This window comes from Esox lucius, chromosome 7, assembly GCF_011004845.1.
Source record: "Esox lucius isolate fEsoLuc1 chromosome 7, fEsoLuc1.pri, whole genome shotgun sequence".
NCBI classification, from domain to species: Eukaryota; Metazoa; Chordata; class Actinopteri; order Esociformes; family Esocidae; genus Esox; species Esox lucius.
In genome coordinates, this window is record NC_047575.1 from 32,634,564 (window position 1) to 32,643,475 (window position 8,912).

At 42.6% G+C, this 8,912-nt stretch overlaps 1 long non-coding RNA gene across 1 annotated transcript; it reads left to right on the top strand.

Moving 5' to 3' along the window:
- Positions 1–3,320: 3,320 nt before the first annotated feature.
- On the top strand, positions 3,321–7,350 carry LOC109615960. The gene is made up of 5 exons (XR_002196958.2): positions 3,321–3,381; positions 3,864–3,969; positions 4,112–4,196; positions 6,311–6,349; positions 6,477–7,350. It is a non-coding gene; the product is annotated as an uncharacterized LOC109615960 (long non-coding RNA).
- The last annotated feature ends 1,562 nt before the right edge of the window (positions 7,351–8,912 follow it).

Genomic DNA, 8,912 nt, shown 5'->3' on the forward strand with positions numbered 1-8,912 from the left:
TTCTGTCACGATGTAGGAGGTAGCAGGACACAGGTGCAGAGGAGACTGAACAACGGTTCTTTAATCCAAGACATAAACGGATTATGCACCGATGAGACAACTAGAACAGAGAAACTAGAACAGAACTACATAGAACATGAAAATGTAACGACCGGCACGGCGCAGGCAGTGACCGGTCGTTACACATATCAAAAGGATCCAGACCAAAGCTTCTCTGCTATTGACTTTTACCTGACCAACAACATAATGTTTTCCATAAACCAGAGTGAGAGTATCTGCTGTACAGAGCATAGCTTACAGACTCTAGCCTAGGAACTCAAGGTTAACTTTGTAAATCAATCTGCTGAGCGAATAGATATGTTATCCCATTGTGTTGCCTCAGTGAGAAGGTGAAAAAAATCTGTGTAAATGAAATTGAGGCATCAGAATCACAATTAATTTAAATGGGCTGCCACCCAGATCTGAAGGTACAGATTTGTGACATCAGCAGTCATTGCCGTGAAGCGATTTGAGGCGCTGTAATGGGTGTAATGCTCTATTTTTAAAGGATTTAAGAAAAATGAGAACTCACTTCCGCTTTCATAGTTATTGAAGTCATCAAAATATCACAGGGCTGATCAGGGATTTAACACTAGCTACAGGTGTCCCATTTTTGTAAACCGATACTACTAAGTTTCCTTTAGGTGTGATATCATTCACAATTAATTATAAATTAACTCCAAATGCATGTACACAAAGTGCATGGTGTCCATTTTAATGGATCATTAGTTGGGTATGCAAAACCTGTTCTCAAGTTTGCATTATTTAATGCATATATTCTGTTCCACCTCAATCATTTTAAGGTGAGAGGTTTTAAGGCACATCATAGCAACAATCTCTCCATTATTCCATATCAGCCATTTTACTGAAGTTACATGTCAGTGCAGCCAATTCATTTCTATTTAAATCAATTCTGAAACACAGTCACACGCACCCACCAGCCATTGCTGATGAATAAGTCAACCCTGCTAATACAAATACCAGTGGGTCTTATCACATAGTGTAATGTCACTGTTCCATTCCCCTAACCTGTAGTTAGTTGTCATTGCCAACATGTTGCCATGCAATTTAATCCCTACGGGTCCTGTTGTTATGAATTAGAGCCTTACGACCTTTCTCTCTGTGGATACAAAGTGTTCTACTACACAGATGTTGTGAGCACAAGGTTACCACTAAGTGCTTCAGAACGTGTGGCTATCCATGTTCTCATCACTTTCTCTTCATTTTCACAGTTGTTTTCCAGAGGGCAACATGGGTTCTCAAGGGAGAGATCATTATCAAGTCTGACACATGCCAGCCCATTGTTCACTCACTGTCAGCCTCCATCCATTCACCGATGAGGCCTTGGACAAGTCATTTAGCTTGAGTACATGGGAATGCAGATTTGTGCGTTACAGCTTTTTCATGAGTGCAGAGAGATAGGCCTATGTCCCTAATTACTCTCCATTGTTAGTGACGTTTAAAAGCATTGCCTCGTCACATGTTTGTTTTAACACTACAGAAATTTGAAAGGATGTAAGTTTACAAATATAGGCACTTAGACGGGCTGTGGGTACCTACACACGGGCCTCAGTGAAGGTCTCACCCCTCATTCACACATAAGCGGCATTCCGTTGTTGAAAGCGGAAGCGCTCCATTGCTTGCCATTCAAAAAATGCTTCCCGCCCTGCTCCTTGAAGTGGAACGGCAGACTGGGAAAAATAGAGCACGTTTTCTTTTCTTCTCCTTCGCCAATCAGAGCACAGCGGAAAACCAATAGGAATGCTTGTTGGAGGTACTACAACACAGAATAGTCCATAACCTAACCAAAATACTAGCTACCTGCTACAGTATTTTTAAAACAAATGGCATGCACCCATTTTCTTTAATGAACTATTTCTGCAGGGCTGTCACGGTTCTCTTGAATTGCTAGTAGGCTAGCAGAGAAATCTGCTCAAATACCCTGTGTTTTCTTTTAGTGAGTTTTAATGAACAGAGATTACTACTCAATTTTGTTTATGTTGGGCCTGCCTTTTTCCTTGAACACAAAAGGCTACTTTTCCATCTTAAAATAAGTAACTGATTGGTCAAAACAGCAAAGGCGGTACAATGTCAGCTGCATCCCGTTGTCCCTAGCGGAACGTAAAAGCAATTTCACAGATTGTGTGTGAATGAAGGATTGGAGTTAATTTATAAATAATTGTGAATGGTATCACACCTAAAGGAAACTTAGTAAAACATTGGTTTACAAAAATGGGACACCTGTAGCTAATGTTTTAGACGTCCACTATTCCAGCGCGAATTTGCCCGCAAACGCGCTGCCTTGCCCCAGATGGCTGCATATGGGCGTAACCGCTATGGTATGGGCTCAAACAGAGGTGGCGCTACCATTAGAATCAGGACCAGGATATTAATGAGGCAGAAAAATCATAAGGTATATGAATTCATTGATTATAATTTAGAAACATTACACTTTAACAACATGACTAGGTGCTTCACTGTAGTTAAACAACATGATTAGGTGCTTCACTGTAGTTAATCAACATGATTTACTGTAGTTGTTGCTGATATGGCAGCATATATCCTTAATTAAATACTTTAACTTGTTGATTTACTCTCTTCAGAAAGGGGCAGCAATGCATGTGTCTTAGGAAGCGGCATTTCCAAACAACCATAAAGAAAGGTGTGTTCAAATTGTTGTCGGTATGGTTCAGAAGGTAAAGAAATACATAATTTAAGGGCCTCAACCAGTCTCTGCTAGGTCCCCCAAATCTCTACAAACACCTCTGGGCTCAAATAACCACCAAATGTCTTGTGGGTAAATAAAGCGATTTGCACACTGTGTAAATCACAATCCACACCATGGTTTTGCATTTCGTAGTTGTATTTATAGATCTGTGAATGCGATTAAAGACTTACAAGAACTAACAATTTTCATCTGTCCAAATTATTTATTTGCACGTTTTCAAAAGATATTTACACATACACGACTTCAGACTTTTAGACATACAACTCCTTATTTATGCAGACAAATCACCAAATACAAAGACAAGTGTGTTAGATTTGCATACTTGTATTTCCTGAGTGGTGAATATGTAATAAATAATCCGTACTTAAAATATTTTAGCAAATCGCTTTCTATGGATACAAAATGCGTTCTACGGATACAAATCACTTTCTACAGATACGAAACAGTTTCTACAGCTTTGCAAATCTACTGTGGCATAAAATTTGTGCCAAATGTCAGCTGACTACAATTGACCAATGGGAATTTAGGGGAGGGGTAAACATTTAGCTAATAGCTAGACTTCCATGCCGCCAGCATGGAGGACATCCTGGGTTGCACATAAATTTTTTCTTAAGGTAAGAGTATTAGGTAAAGTTGCTTTGTAAAGTGTAAATCATTACTATCGTATTATATGCATGTTAGCTATCTAGATGTGTCACATGTAAACCAAATGATCGTGACAAGACTTTGTGGACACAAGTGACAGCAAAATGTTAGATACAGTTGCTAGGTACAGTCCTAATGTAGCCACTTGTGTGTGTTGTTAGCATATTGTTTTTGCTAAATAACAGCACAGTAACCTCATGTTAGCTAAGTTAATCTCATATCTAACTGGTAGTAATAATAAATGCTACTAGTAACGTGTATCTTAATCAATATGTGCAACCCTAGCTGCCAATAAATAATATATTTATTAAATTCAGTCCATACAGTAGTTGCCTCAGATACTGATATAGCCTAAATTGACTAATTTGCCATGATTCTTGGTTAGCCAATTGCTTGAATACTGACCACACTACAAATTACTCTGTTTTCTATGTACACCACTACGAGATAGATGGACCAGGATAAGAAGTGTGAAGAACTGGTGCCCACTAACCGTTGATCAGCCGGTCTACAGGCACCATTGGAGGGGTGACCGGCAATAATGTCCAGCAGGGCAGGTAGTGACTACATGAATACTTGTGTGAATGATAAGAATGGCATCCTGAAGTTCTGTCTATTAGGGATGTCACAAGAACAGATACTTCAGTACCAAGTCGCTGCCACAATTCTGAAAACATGACGGTACTGGTTTTTGTACAGTCCTGTAGGTACCGGGGATCCAACACGTGGCAGGTGGCAGCAAGTGCCGCTGCAGCTCCGCCTCGACACGTTGAAAAGAAAAACGGTAAGAGTCGTTTATGGAAGTACTCAGCGTTCAAGGTAGGTGGTCAGGGACTATTAAATTCCCAAGAAACAGTATGCAAACAGTACCTTCGAACATTCGAGATTAAAGGAAACACTTCCAACCGCGTGTCCCTCGCGGCATCTTGTGGAGGGTGCTTGGGCAATATGGGGTCCTGGGTCTTTTGCTAAGGGCTGTCAGGTCCCTGTACAACCGAAGCAGGAGCTTGGTCCGCATTGCCGGCAGTAAGTCAGACTTGTTCCCAGTGCATGTTGGACTCCGGCAGGGCTGCCCTTTGTCACCGGTTCTGTTCGTAATTTTTATGGACAGAATTTCTAGGCGCAGCCAGGGGCCGGAGGGTGTCAGGTTTGGGGACCACACGATTTCATCTCTGCTCTTTTCAGATGATGTTGTCATGTTGGCCCCTTCTAACCAGGACCTTCAGCATGCACTGGGACGGTTTGCAGCCGAGTGTGAAGCGGTGGGGATGAAAATCAGTACCTCCAAATCCGAGGCCATGGTCCTCAGTCGGAAAAGGGTGGCTTGCCCACTTCAGGTTGGTGGAGAGTGCCTGCCTCAAGTGGAGGAGTTTAAGTATCTAGGGGTCTTGTTCAGGAGTGAGGGAAGGATGGAACGGGAGATTGACAGACGGATCGGTGCAGCTTCTGCAGTAATGCAGTCGATGTATCGGTCTGTCGTGGTGAAGAAAGAGCTGAGCCGCAAGGCGAAGCTCTCGATTTACCAGTCAATCTACGTTCCTACTCTCACCTATGGTCATGAGCTTTGGGTCATGACCGAAAGACAAGATCCCGGATACAGGCGGCCGAAATGAGCTTTCTCCGCAGGGTGGCCGGGCGATCCCTTAGAGATAGGGTGAGAAGCTCGGTCACCCGGGAGGAGCTCAGAGTAGAGCCGCTGCTCCTCCACATCGAGAGGGGTCAGCTGAGGTGGCTTGGGAATCTTTTTCGGATGCCTCCGCAACGCCTTCCCGGGAAGGCGTTCCGGTCCCGTCCCACCGGGAGGAGACCCCGGGGAAGACCTAGGACACGCTGGAGGGACTATGTCTCCCGGCTGGCCTGGGAACGCCTCGGTGTCCCCCCGGAAGAGCTAGAGGAAGTGTCTGGGGAGAGGGAAGTCTGGGCATCCCTGCTTAGACTGCTGCCCCCGCGACCCGGCCCCGGATAAGCGGAAGAAGATGGATGGATGGATGGACTTCCAACTTGCGAAGCACCTCAAAGAGAAAAAAACATCCAGATTAATTTAAATAATTAATGGTGCATGAGTTTCAATTCACGTTACATTAACAACGTATACAAAGTGTTATCCTTTTTGTATTCTTATTCTGAAATACACATTACCATTATTTTTGTTTGAGACAGCTGGCATTGCTGCGTAGCCTATCCAACTATGTTCCATATGACTTTTGCAATGGCTAAAGTTTACCAGGTTACGGCTAACGTAATGTAACCATAGCTCTTAGTAGTAGACTACCGTCCTTACTGTTCAGTCTGTCATCAAATATAACGTTTGTGTTTTAAATATATATTACTGGACTAATGGTCAGTCACCATGTCAGTAAATTTACTGTTTGCACTCTGAGTTGAGGTGTGTGTGTGTGTGTGTGTGTAGCCTCTGCTGTTTTCTTAGTTATTGAGCTGATAACTGAAATCTTAATGTTCCTTTCACAGTATCAGCAGACTACTTGACACTGTTGTTTTTTGTGTATGTTGAAGTTATTATTATTGTTTTGTTTTTTATCGTGGTATCGAGAATCATGGAATTTCACTGGTATTGGCATCATGACATTCCTACTGTCTATAGAAGTTCTCTGTATCCCATTGCTCGCTTGCCTCTCGAGCTAAGCAGGGTCAGGTCTTATTTTGGAGACCAGAAGTTGGTTTAAGTGTTCTGAACATTTTGCTGTCTTTGGGATGGGATGTTAAACAGGGATCCTGACTGATCACTAGAGGTCCCATGGCACTGATAGTATGAGTATGGGTTTTAAACCATTTCATGGCTAAATATAAAATGGGTCTCAAAACAACATTGGTACCTAATCATCAACAGTCTCCAATGTGCACATTCATCCCCTCCTCCCATTGTGTCTATTCCCCCAGGTTATTGTTCTGAATGAATGTTCTCAGTCAACTTACCAGGTAAAATAACAGGTTCAATAACAATCTACTTTGCAAATGAGTCTTCTATTCATGTGTATTAATTAGTCAATAACTCTTTACTGTTCCTGTCCATCCCATCAGTGACCATATCTGTCTGTTTATTCAGAGCTCTGATGCTGCAGACTACAAGTTCTGGGTCTAAAGGGAGTTCATATCTCTGGGGTGGTGGAAAATATGGATACATCTACCTGTGAAACAAGATCTCTGCTTGTATCATCCAGTCAAAAACCTTGACCCCAAAATGACTGTGTGGTGTACAAGTCCAGGCATACATGCGATTGACATTAACAAACTGGACTAGAACATAAAACATTTTACTGGTTAAGGGTCAGGCTGGTCCTCAGTTTCATCAATCCTGCCAGGCTGTCCACCCAATCCATTGCTGGTAAGTTGTGTTCATCTACTGCTTGAAAGTTTGTCAGCACTTATTTCAAATTGAACAATGATTTTGCTGTAGTTTCAGTGTATATTATCTACAGAGCCTCTCCTTTCTCATTGGTAAATATTCATGATATAGGTTGTCTCAGTGTTCAATACAAATCAAAAATGATTTATTACTGTAATGCAGACCGTATGTTGGGTGCGTTATATGTTGTTCCACTCACCCACTAGTGATTTCTGTTCATCAGATTTGGAACCCTTTTTGCATTAGCAGTTGTAAAAGTGCATATACTCTAAAAGGAATGGGTACACAGTGACTATGAAAAAATCTGGGAACAGAACTTAGGATGTATTCTTGTATTCATGTATTCATAGAAATTCATAAGAATACATTACCTTTTTTGGGCCAATACTTCTGCATTTTCCAATTACTGGCGTCAGTAAATACAAGTAGGCTGAGTCTTTTAGCAGATCAGCTGCACAACCAGGTGGACAAAGACAAGGGTGGCCAGGTCACCTATCCTCACTGTGTAGATATGCAACACAACCAGGTGGACTTTGAGCGAGGACAACTAGCAGACATCAGGTCAGGTACAGTGGGGAGAGCATGTATTTGATAACCTGTAAAATCGGCAGTGTTTCCTACTTACAAAGCATGTAGAGGTCAGTCATTTTTATCATAGGTACACTTCAACTGTGAGAGACGGAATCTACGGGTGCGTGATACATGCATGACATAAAACTAAGTAAATTGCCATTTTAACATTGACAAAATGGCATAGTCGTAATACACTTTGTAGAGGAGTCACGCAAATACTAAATACTTATTAATATTTGCAGAGACTGATGTTTCCCCTATCCTGCCTGATTGGCTGTCACTGGCATAGATTAGGAAGACACGCCCTGCCCGAGCAGGCAGTGTGCAAGTCGTATGTGGGTGATTAGTACTGCAATTTATACCATGCCTGTCATATACAGTGGGGAGAACAAGTATTTGATAACCTGCCAATTTTGCAGTGTTTCCTACTTACAAAGCATGTACAGGTCTGTCATTCTTATCATAGGTACACTTCAACTGTGAGAGACGGAATCTAAAACAAAAATCCAGAAAGTCACATTGTATGATTTTTAAATAATTAATTTGCATTTCATTGCTTGACGTAAGCATTTGATCAACTACCAACCAGTTAGAATTCCGTCTCTCACAGACCTGTTAGTTTTTCTTTAAGAAGCCCTCCTGTTCTCCACTCATTAACTGTATTAACTGCACCTGTTTGAACTTGTTTCCTGTATAAAAGACACCTGTCCACACACTCAGTCAAACAGACTCCAACCTCTCCACAATGGCCAAGATTAGAGAGCTGTGTAAGGACATCAGGGATAAAATTGTAGACCTGCACAAGGCTAGGATGGGCTACAGGACAATAGGCAAGCAGCTTGGTGAGAAGGCAACAACTGTTGGCCCAGTTATTAGAAAATGGAAGAAGTTCAAGATGACGGTCAATCTCCCTTGGTCTGGGGCTCCATGCAAGATCTCACCTCGTGGGACATCAATGATCATGAGGAAGGTGAGGGATAAGCCCAGAAATACACGGCAGGACCTGGTCAATGACCTGAAGAGAGCTGGGACCACAGTTTCAAAGAAAACCATTAGAAAACACTACGCCGTCATGGATTAAAATCCTGCAGCGCACGCAAGGTCCCCCTGCTCATGCCAGCACATGTCCAGGCCCGTCTGAAATTTGCCAATGACCATCTGGAAGATCCAGAGGAGGAATGGGAGAAGGTCATGTGGTCTGATGAGACAAAAATAGAGCTTTTTGATCTAAACTCCACTCGCCGTGTTTGGAGGAAGAAGAAGGATGAGTACAACCCCAAGAACACCATTCCAACCGTGAAGCATGGAGGTGGAAACATCATTCTTTAGGAATGCTTTTCTGCAAAGGGGATAGGACGACTGCACCGTATTGAGGGGAGGATGGATGGGGCCATGTATCGCGAGATCTTGGCCAACAACCTCCTTCCCTCAGTAAGAGCATTGAAGATGGGTCGTGGCTGGGTCTTCCAGCATGACAACGACCTGAAACACACAGCCAGGGCAAATAAGGAGTGGCTCCGTAAGAAACATCTCAAGGTCCTGGAGTGGCCTAGCCAGTCTCCA